General features: G+C 40.1%; 1 pseudogene; it reads right to left on the bottom strand.

Annotated features, from left to right (window-relative positions):
• Nucleotides 1-7,583: 7,583 nt before the first annotated feature.
• On the bottom strand, nt 7,584-7,702 carry LOC123029592 (annotated as a pseudogene).
• Nucleotides 7,703-8,404: the final 702 nt, after the last annotated feature.

Genomic DNA, 8,404 nt, shown 5'->3' with positions numbered 1-8,404 from the left:
AACACTTGAACCACAGATTATTCTAGAAAGTGTCATTTACACAGAAACGTGTAAAGATCAAATTACTCAGGCACCCTTAGTTCTTTCTGCTTGATCTTGCCTTCCGTCTTGCCTAGCCAACAATATGTGGAGAACTCAGATGACTGGTCCTTTCAACATAAAGCCAGATGTTTACTGTAGTGGAATGGACCTTGTCATAAGCAATTAGATCGCATCCTGCCAGTGAATAGCCACAACAAATGTCACAGGAAGTAGCAAGTGTGAATAGCCTTTAGCAACATAGTCATATCTCTTTCTCGTGTATTTAAACAATGAAGAACTCAAACATCCATACATGAGAGCTCCTGTAAGGTTCCCCTTAGTTGTAAAACACACAGAAAGATCTAGATGGCTTTTTGTTCCCTGTGGAGATGATAGGTCAAATTACATATGCTCCCCTGCTTTGGTCTTGTATTTGGTCTCGCATCGAAAAGGCCTAAGATATACAAACTAATACAGCTAAAGCTAGAAGACTGATTAGTGTTTTGCAAGCTGTGTTTCACCATGTATTGAAGATACTAGGTGTCATGAATAAATGGATGGAAGGGGCAAGTCCTCCAAAGACACAGCTCTCCCATAAACTCTGGATATTCTGAACATGGCTTGTAAGAAACAGGAAAGTTTTAGTCACCACAACTCAAAAATGAGATGTGCATGAGGTAGAGAAGGTAAGTAGGATTATATTTTCTTTTTCATAATACTTAAACTAAAGCATGAAGATGCATTATGGAAGATTCAAGGCAGATAAAAGGAAATACTTCTTCAAAGAAGACATAGTAAAACTGAAGGATTTGCTTCCAGGAAATATAGTGATAGCCAACAAGATGGACAGGATTGAAGCATGATTAGATAAACTCATGGAGAATAAGGCTATCAACCGCTAATAGAGTAAGTCATGATGACCATACATTACCTATAGTATCAGAAAAATTGTACCACTGAATATCTGCTGCAGGAAAACATGAAGGAGATGTGCTGAGACACCTGCATTCTCCTTCTGGGCTTCCTGTAGGCATCTTGTTGGCCACCATGGGAAGAGAAGATAGACCTTTGTCCTGAACTAGCAGGGCTCTTCTTATGTTATTAAACCAGAAAGATGATATTTGTGTATATCTGGACTACTGAGGGAGAAACAATGGAGTCAGAATCTTCCACCAACAGTACAGGAAATATAAGGCCAAAAGACAGGCAGTCTACAATTTTCTAAAAGCCATGATGAACTCCAACGAATTATCATTTCTCCCGCACAAGTGCACTATTCTGTAAATTAGAGTAAACCAATAATACATTATCTTTCTAATCATCCACAGAACTATTAAAGCAAGTGAGAAATGCTGAAATGAATTGTAAGCAGTAATTAGTGTGTCCTCTTTTCCTCTAGTTATGTGCCATATCATGCCAGAAACAGCTGATCCCCTCGGCCCCCCAGGATATAATTTCTAAAAATAAAACAAGTGGCAATGACTCAAAGAGCAACAGGCCATTCTGAGCTGCAGAAAAACCCTGCTATAGGAATGCTATATATATATTTCCACAAAAATGAAATTTGTAGCCTGATAGTTGATTTACAGAAATATGGAATGATATTAACTTTCTTAAAATATTTGTCTCAAACATTAAATGGGAAAGACTTAAATATGGCAAATGCATAGCTTTATATAAAAAAATTCTAATATATTCAGTGGTGATATATTTTCTTGTTTTGCATGAGATTTAGTTGTGAAGGTATTATACTGTATTAAGAGAAATCTATATTTTATTGTTTTAAACAGAATTAAAAAGTTAATTGCTTTGCCCTAGTGCCAAAAATATTAGCCTAAATAACAGTGCCATCTGCTGAAAAGTCATAGTGACGTGCAGGAAAAGTTTAAGAATTTCCAGCTGGAGTGAAATAAGGTATCAGACAGAAGAAATGAATAAAGTAAACATGAGCAGGGTGAAAACAGAATAACAACAAACAATTAACGATAACAGGTTGGTTCCAGACTATCGGTGTAATCCTATACATGCTTTTCAGATTGTAAATTCCATCAGTTTCAAATGGGGCTAAGTGAATATAGTTTTGCAGTCTGTTACTCATGCTTCAGTCTTGCTTATGACTAAATTAAGTTTCATTAATTTCTATGGAACGAAAACATGACCAACATAGTCTAGAGCCACCATAAGAAGCAGCTGCAGCAGGCATACTATGGGGAAAGGGATCCAAATCTCACATGAATGGAAGTCACCTCGCATGGCAGAACTGTTTCACATCCTCTCCTTCCCCTTCAGTTCCGTCCTGTGACATGCCTTAAATTTATCTCAGAGAGTCCACCTCCCATCCAGGGCAGGCTTCTGCTATGTGTGCAGGGCTGCAAGGGCAGAGGGAAATCTACCAGCAGTGGCCTTCCACTGTCGGAATGACACCATCACACACAACCCAGGGTTGCTAGAGCTAAGACAAGTTGCACTCTCACATAGCCTATCTTGCTTATAGGCTACAGACATTCTGTCCTTTCTGTGGTTTTTTCAGGAAGGGGTGATTGCAAATGAACACAATGGCTGGATCCACATAACACTTGCTGTCTTGTGAATGTTAACCATGCACTGTGCTTGAAATTCCTCTTCGACTGGCAGAAGGGACTTGTGTTCCTTCTCTCCCTCTGCCCACAGTCTTCTCATGGTCCCCTGAGCAATGGCAAGCCATTTAGTGTTGGCTGTGGCATAGCTTTGAAAAAAGGTCTTCTGTGTTATTCTCATTTGTGAAGTGAGGGCAGCCCAGGGCCAAATAACCCCTTCCCTGAGGATTCTGCCACAAAGGGTTTCCACACACCTCCATCTCTTTGAAAAAGCAGTTAGCAGTGGCTACATACTGTGCATGGAGACAGTGCATATGGCAAATTGCAACCATGTAGCCACAGCTAACTGTTTTTAAAAGATGGGTACATGAGAAAAGCAACCTTTGTGGCAGGATACAGACTTGGTGGACCCCTCACATGGACCCAGGTTTTCCCCACCCCATTGTGGATTACACAGAGGCACAAGGGCCTCCCAAAAATAAACACACAAACAGAGCAACCACCAAGAACCCGTAAAAGAGAGGGCTTTGCTCTTCCAAGAAGGAGCTACAGGTTTTGGAAAGCTGCTGGGAAGCCCCAACTGTGTTCTCAATTTTGAAATTTATCCTGAGCTGATTGCTTCTTAGGAAGTGGCATATCCTGGAAAGCTCAAGTTTTTCTTCCATTTTGCCAAGGGGCTCTCTGGCTTTTTGCTTTGACAGTGGCTTATTTTGTTGTCTTGTTTAGACAACATGCTGAGCCATGTTGGGTTTCTTAAATCCTACTTCAGTTAGTTGAGGTGTTAAAATCCAACTAGTTTTCTTCAGGTTGTTTTAAAATCCAACTTGAAGAAAAAGTGCTAGAGTCAGGCAATATGCTGGCTTAAATCTTGTGTCTAGAGCCCAGTCAATGTGCTCACCTCATTTACCATTGTGGCAGTTGCACTCTATATTGCTGCTTAGACCTTTTCTCCTGCTTAGACCTTTTCCCCAGTTCTAAACCAGGTTCAACATCATCATATAGCCAAGGTCAAATTTCATTGGTTACATTGCAAAATCAGAGTGAGGGCAGGATGGGGCAGGCCATGAAAATGGGGAGATGCATTGTAAACCTGCCCACCTTTCAAGCCTAAAATACAGGATTATTTGTTGCCTCAGCCATAGTCCTAAACAAAAACAGAGAGCAAGTAACATTAGAGTCATCATCTTTTATTCAGCTTGCAAGCAAAAATCCTGCTGTGTAATTCTTACTTTCAGTCTGCTACTACAATTGGTATTGTTGGGAGTAGAAGCAGGAGATGTTCAGGCCTCGAAAATATTTTCAGCTAGGCCTGGTAGGAAAGTAAACCATGTGCATAGGTTGAGAAGACAGTTAGATTCTTGAGAAGATTCAGGATGTGGTAAATCACACCTAGCTGTGATAACCCATAATGTAGTCTGCTTCTGTTATATCTCACATTTTGTTTTGACACAAGATGGAGCCTGTGCCTGTGGTTAATCAACATCAAAGCAAGCAGATAAGTGTGCATTAATTAGTGCATCTGTGATTGTTGTAATTTACATAACTAGTAATTGGATAGGTTTCTATTTCCCTCTGTATAAACAAGGTATGCTATATAACCAAGGAGCCTTTATGTGGAGAGACACTTGTTGTTTTAGGGGACATCCTGTGAGTTTCAGCTCTCTTTCTTGCACTTGCTGATGTGCATGCCTACCTGGATGAACCTAAATACAGGGTGGTTTCCTTTTCTTCAACAATAAAGGAAAAGTCAGTGCAGGGTGAAGCCCCAGATATATCTGGTACTGCAACAGAGATATCTAGATATAGGGGTGTATGAGGAATCTGTTTTGGTGGTGGGAATCCATCTGACTTCCACGGCTCATATGCATGTCTAGCCTATCCTTGAACACCCTCATCGATGGGACCTCAACCATCCAATACCCTTGGGGTTCTAACTGTCAGGAAGTACTTCCTGGCATCCAAATCGAAACTTGGTTCATTGAGCCAAGCTCAATGAACCAAGGAGGGTATAGATCCCCTAGTTCAGGGTTGGGCAAATGCAACCAAGGCTGCCCATGGGTGATAAGTTCCCCATCACTACCAGTGCCCCATCGTAATTCATAGCATCAGTTTTGTTTTAAAATGCTGCAGAATGTTAATGGGTTAAATTTACATTCTGAACAAACCAAATGCAATCTACTCATCCTCTGCAACACTGAATTGGCTTTTTTCCTGCTGTGAATTTTTGTGGTAGGACCACTGTGGCAAGACTCATCAAATGATAGTGGGAAACTGTGCCACAGGGGGGTGGACCCCAAACCACCAGCATCCCAAATAGTGTATCCCTGGTGAAGATACATTTTCAGGTTGAGTTGTCCAAACATGAAACATCTTATTTATATCCCAGCTTCCTTCCATAATGGAAGTCAAGGCAACATAAACAGACTTCCCAGGTAGTTCCTGTCCCAGGCAATGACCAGACTCAGACAGACCTGCTTAATTTCAGCAGGGCTGGTGCATCTAGTACAAAAATATCATATGCTCCGTGTCAAGAAACACCATTTGATTTTGTAGACCTGGATTGACAGTGCAATCTTATGAAAGTGTGTTCAGAAGTAAGGGCCACTGAGTTCAATGTTACTTAAGTTTAATTAACTTATTTTGTTCAAAGAATCGGTGACAAAAACAAGTGCTATAGGTCTACACAGATATGCTATTTTCCCCTCTTTTGCAATGAGAATGTAGTAAATTATCATATACAACCTACAAATATTTGTTTGTTTGTTTATTCCAAAGGCATATATTGTGTTAAAGATGAAGTGAGTAGCTAAGTCCTTTTTTCTTTTTACCTGATATCTATTAGGTTGCTTCTAGAGGGCTTTTAATACTTTCCCCTTCCATGGTCCCAATTCAGATTGGAACCCCCATGCTTGCAATTTATATTGTCAGCTGGTGATCCATTAATGCAAATAGATAATCATTTGGATTTATATATCAGGCACAACAGCCCAATCCTGATAGAGTCCACAGCACTGGGAAAGGTGTAGTCTTATCCAGACCTTAGTTTAGGGTTCTGATTTATATCAGAGCTCCTATGCTTAATTTAGAGTAAAGGAAACAAGTATAATTGCTGCATAAGCAGACCTTGATGGACCAATAGTATGATCCAGTTTAAGGCAGCTTCCTAAGCATACGAAAAAAAGTGTACTTTGGCCCTTTTTGTAATTGGCTCCCTGATTTCTGTCCCTTGGCAATAGTTCAGCACTTTCTGTTTGGAGATCTGAATGAAAATGGCTGCTGTGATCTTAATGAAAGGCTTAATGCATTCCATTTTATGAATCAAACAATGTGGCATGTAGCGTTTTCGTCTTTGGGAGATGAATAATAGAGATCCCTCTGATTATTAAGAGATTGGAAAGGAAAGATTTTCCATTTTTATCACTCTTTTACACATTCTTACAACCAATTTATTTCCTGCTGATTTAAAGCTGCAGCATATTGTCTGAACATAAATAAAGGTTTTGAATGTTAGTGCTATACTAACCATTATCTCTGTTATTTCTTCATTATATTCTGAATGTATCAGATCAAACAAAGTTTTATTTTTATTTTGCAGGTATTCTATTGGAAAGAATGCATCATGGAGGAAGATTATCTTGAATAGTGTTTATTTAATTGCTACTTTCTGTTTTGGTGACAATTGTTGCATGCTGCTGGAATATGGTGCTAAACTATTTTAGTGTGGAACTAAATGTTCACCTCTACTCAAAGGTAACAATAGCACAGTAGTTTATAAATCTTCTTAATTCTCATTTAAAGTTTGGGAAGTAAAATTCTACTCTGCCATGAAAAACACCTTGTGATGTCTAATTGTCAATATGTTTTCATTCAGGAAGAAAAGGCTAACCAGAAGTCCTCCCTTTTCTTCAAGGCTGTTTGGCCTGCTCACCTCCAGATCTTTTCTTATAATCAGTTGTGTACCTTTCCATTGGATGGTGAAGTCATAACCATTTTTAGTTCATAGTTGTATAATATCTAATTTAAAATGATGAGTTAGAACATAATTTCACTTGGACCATGGATGCTGTGGGGAAAGTTGGCATTTGCTACTCATGATGTTGTCTAATGCTTAAACATGTTGGGTAGGTTTGCACATCACAAGAAGCCATGGCAAATCCTACACTTGTGGGTTAGTTGTGTCATCTGCCCATAGTGCTGGAGTTCCTACATTATAGAATTAATTTTCCAACACTACTGAGAAAACCCTAGTCTGTTCTAATCTTGTCACATTTCAGCCTGGCATCTCCAGTCTTCCAGAACTAGGATTACTGTTTCACTATTGTTGGTATGAAAACACCACGGAGACCCCTGACTTAGAGGGGCTAAGAAAGTCCCACTGCCTTGAATCTCTACTGCTCTCACCACCCTAGCAACAGATGTGCATTTGCTCACATTATTCCCATTGGCTGAGTGATGTGGAAACAGGGAGACAGCACAAAAATAAATGGAGGAAGAAGGGCGGATGAATCATGGCAAAACTATTTATTTTAATTTATTTAAAAGCACTGCTGGCGGTGGAGTGACTAAGAAGCACCACAGACATGCAAGTATGTATATTCAGAAGAGGAAAGAGAGAATTCACATCTAGACTACAGTGGATCAATCAAGAGGAGGCTGTTGTTGTCCAAAGGATGAGAATTTCACATGGAGGTATTGCTGGAATGCATGGTAAGACTGGAAGGATGGAATAGGTAGTACAGGAAATGCACTACTTGGGTAACCATATTATTGTGTGACTGTTTTTCCTTTCAAGGAACTCAAAGCAGCTTAGCTTACATAATTCTCCTTCTCTTTTCAATCTTATCCTCAAAATAACCCTGTGAGATTGGTTGGATTGAGAGTGACTGACCCAGGACCACCTAGTTGGTTCCATAGCTGAATGGACACTATCAGATCATCTGAGTCCCAGAGCCATGCTTTTAATCACTACAGTACACTGGTTCTTTAAGCTTACAACACCCAGTATTCCCAGGCAATCTCCCATCCAAGTACTAACCAGGTCTGACCCTGTTTAGCTTCCAAGATCAGACAAGATCAGGCGCTTCTGGGATAGTATGGCTGTAGACCTTGCCAGGTTTAGACAACAAAGCAACCCACACATAAAGTGATTGGGCAGATTATACAGTGCATAACTGGTACATGCAGGATGGAGAAGAGACACCACCATGGCTTCTTTGCACCAGTGATTATATGAACTTAGCCAGTGGGTAATGGCAGGGGATTAGAGATAGTGGAAGCTGCAGGGAGCATTGCTCAGGTAGTGCAAGAGTATGAGAGAAAGAGAGCTACAGAGAGAGAGAGAGAGAGAGAGAATCCTGAAATCTGGAGGTGGTAGCTACACAGAGCAGCGAGCTAGGCTGTGAACTTGTGGTGATACTTGAAGGATGCCAAACCCAGGGACAATAGGCGGGCCAAGAGCAGAGAAATGCTTTGCAAAGCATTTGATCTTGGCTGTGAAAGATAGGCTGGGTTGGTGTTCTGAAGAAATGGAACAGTAGAAAAAGCAGCTGAGTCTAGTTTGGTGCCAGTTCCATTCCTGTGCATTAGTTACCAGGCTTTTGAGTTATAAATGGTACAATGAGTTTATTTTGGTGGCAGAGATTTTATGCTTAAGAATTTTTATACTAGAGGTGATGTTGTAGGAAAGAGTTACTTAGACCAATTTTTCAAAGTATTTCCAAAGGGAATAGTAGTGTGAAACCAAAATAACTTCACCACAAAAGGCTTATTCTGCTACTAGCTCAGTTCAGATGTAATACTAAACAAAT

Source organism: Varanus komodoensis, unplaced genomic scaffold (genome assembly GCF_004798865.1).
Source record: "Varanus komodoensis strain SLA01 unplaced genomic scaffold, ASM479886v1 scaffold4, whole genome shotgun sequence".
Classification (NCBI taxonomy): Eukaryota; Metazoa; Chordata; class Lepidosauria; order Squamata; family Varanidae; genus Varanus; species Varanus komodoensis.
The sequence above is the reverse complement of the archived record's forward strand: the minus strand, read 5'-3'. Positions and strand labels throughout refer to the sequence as shown.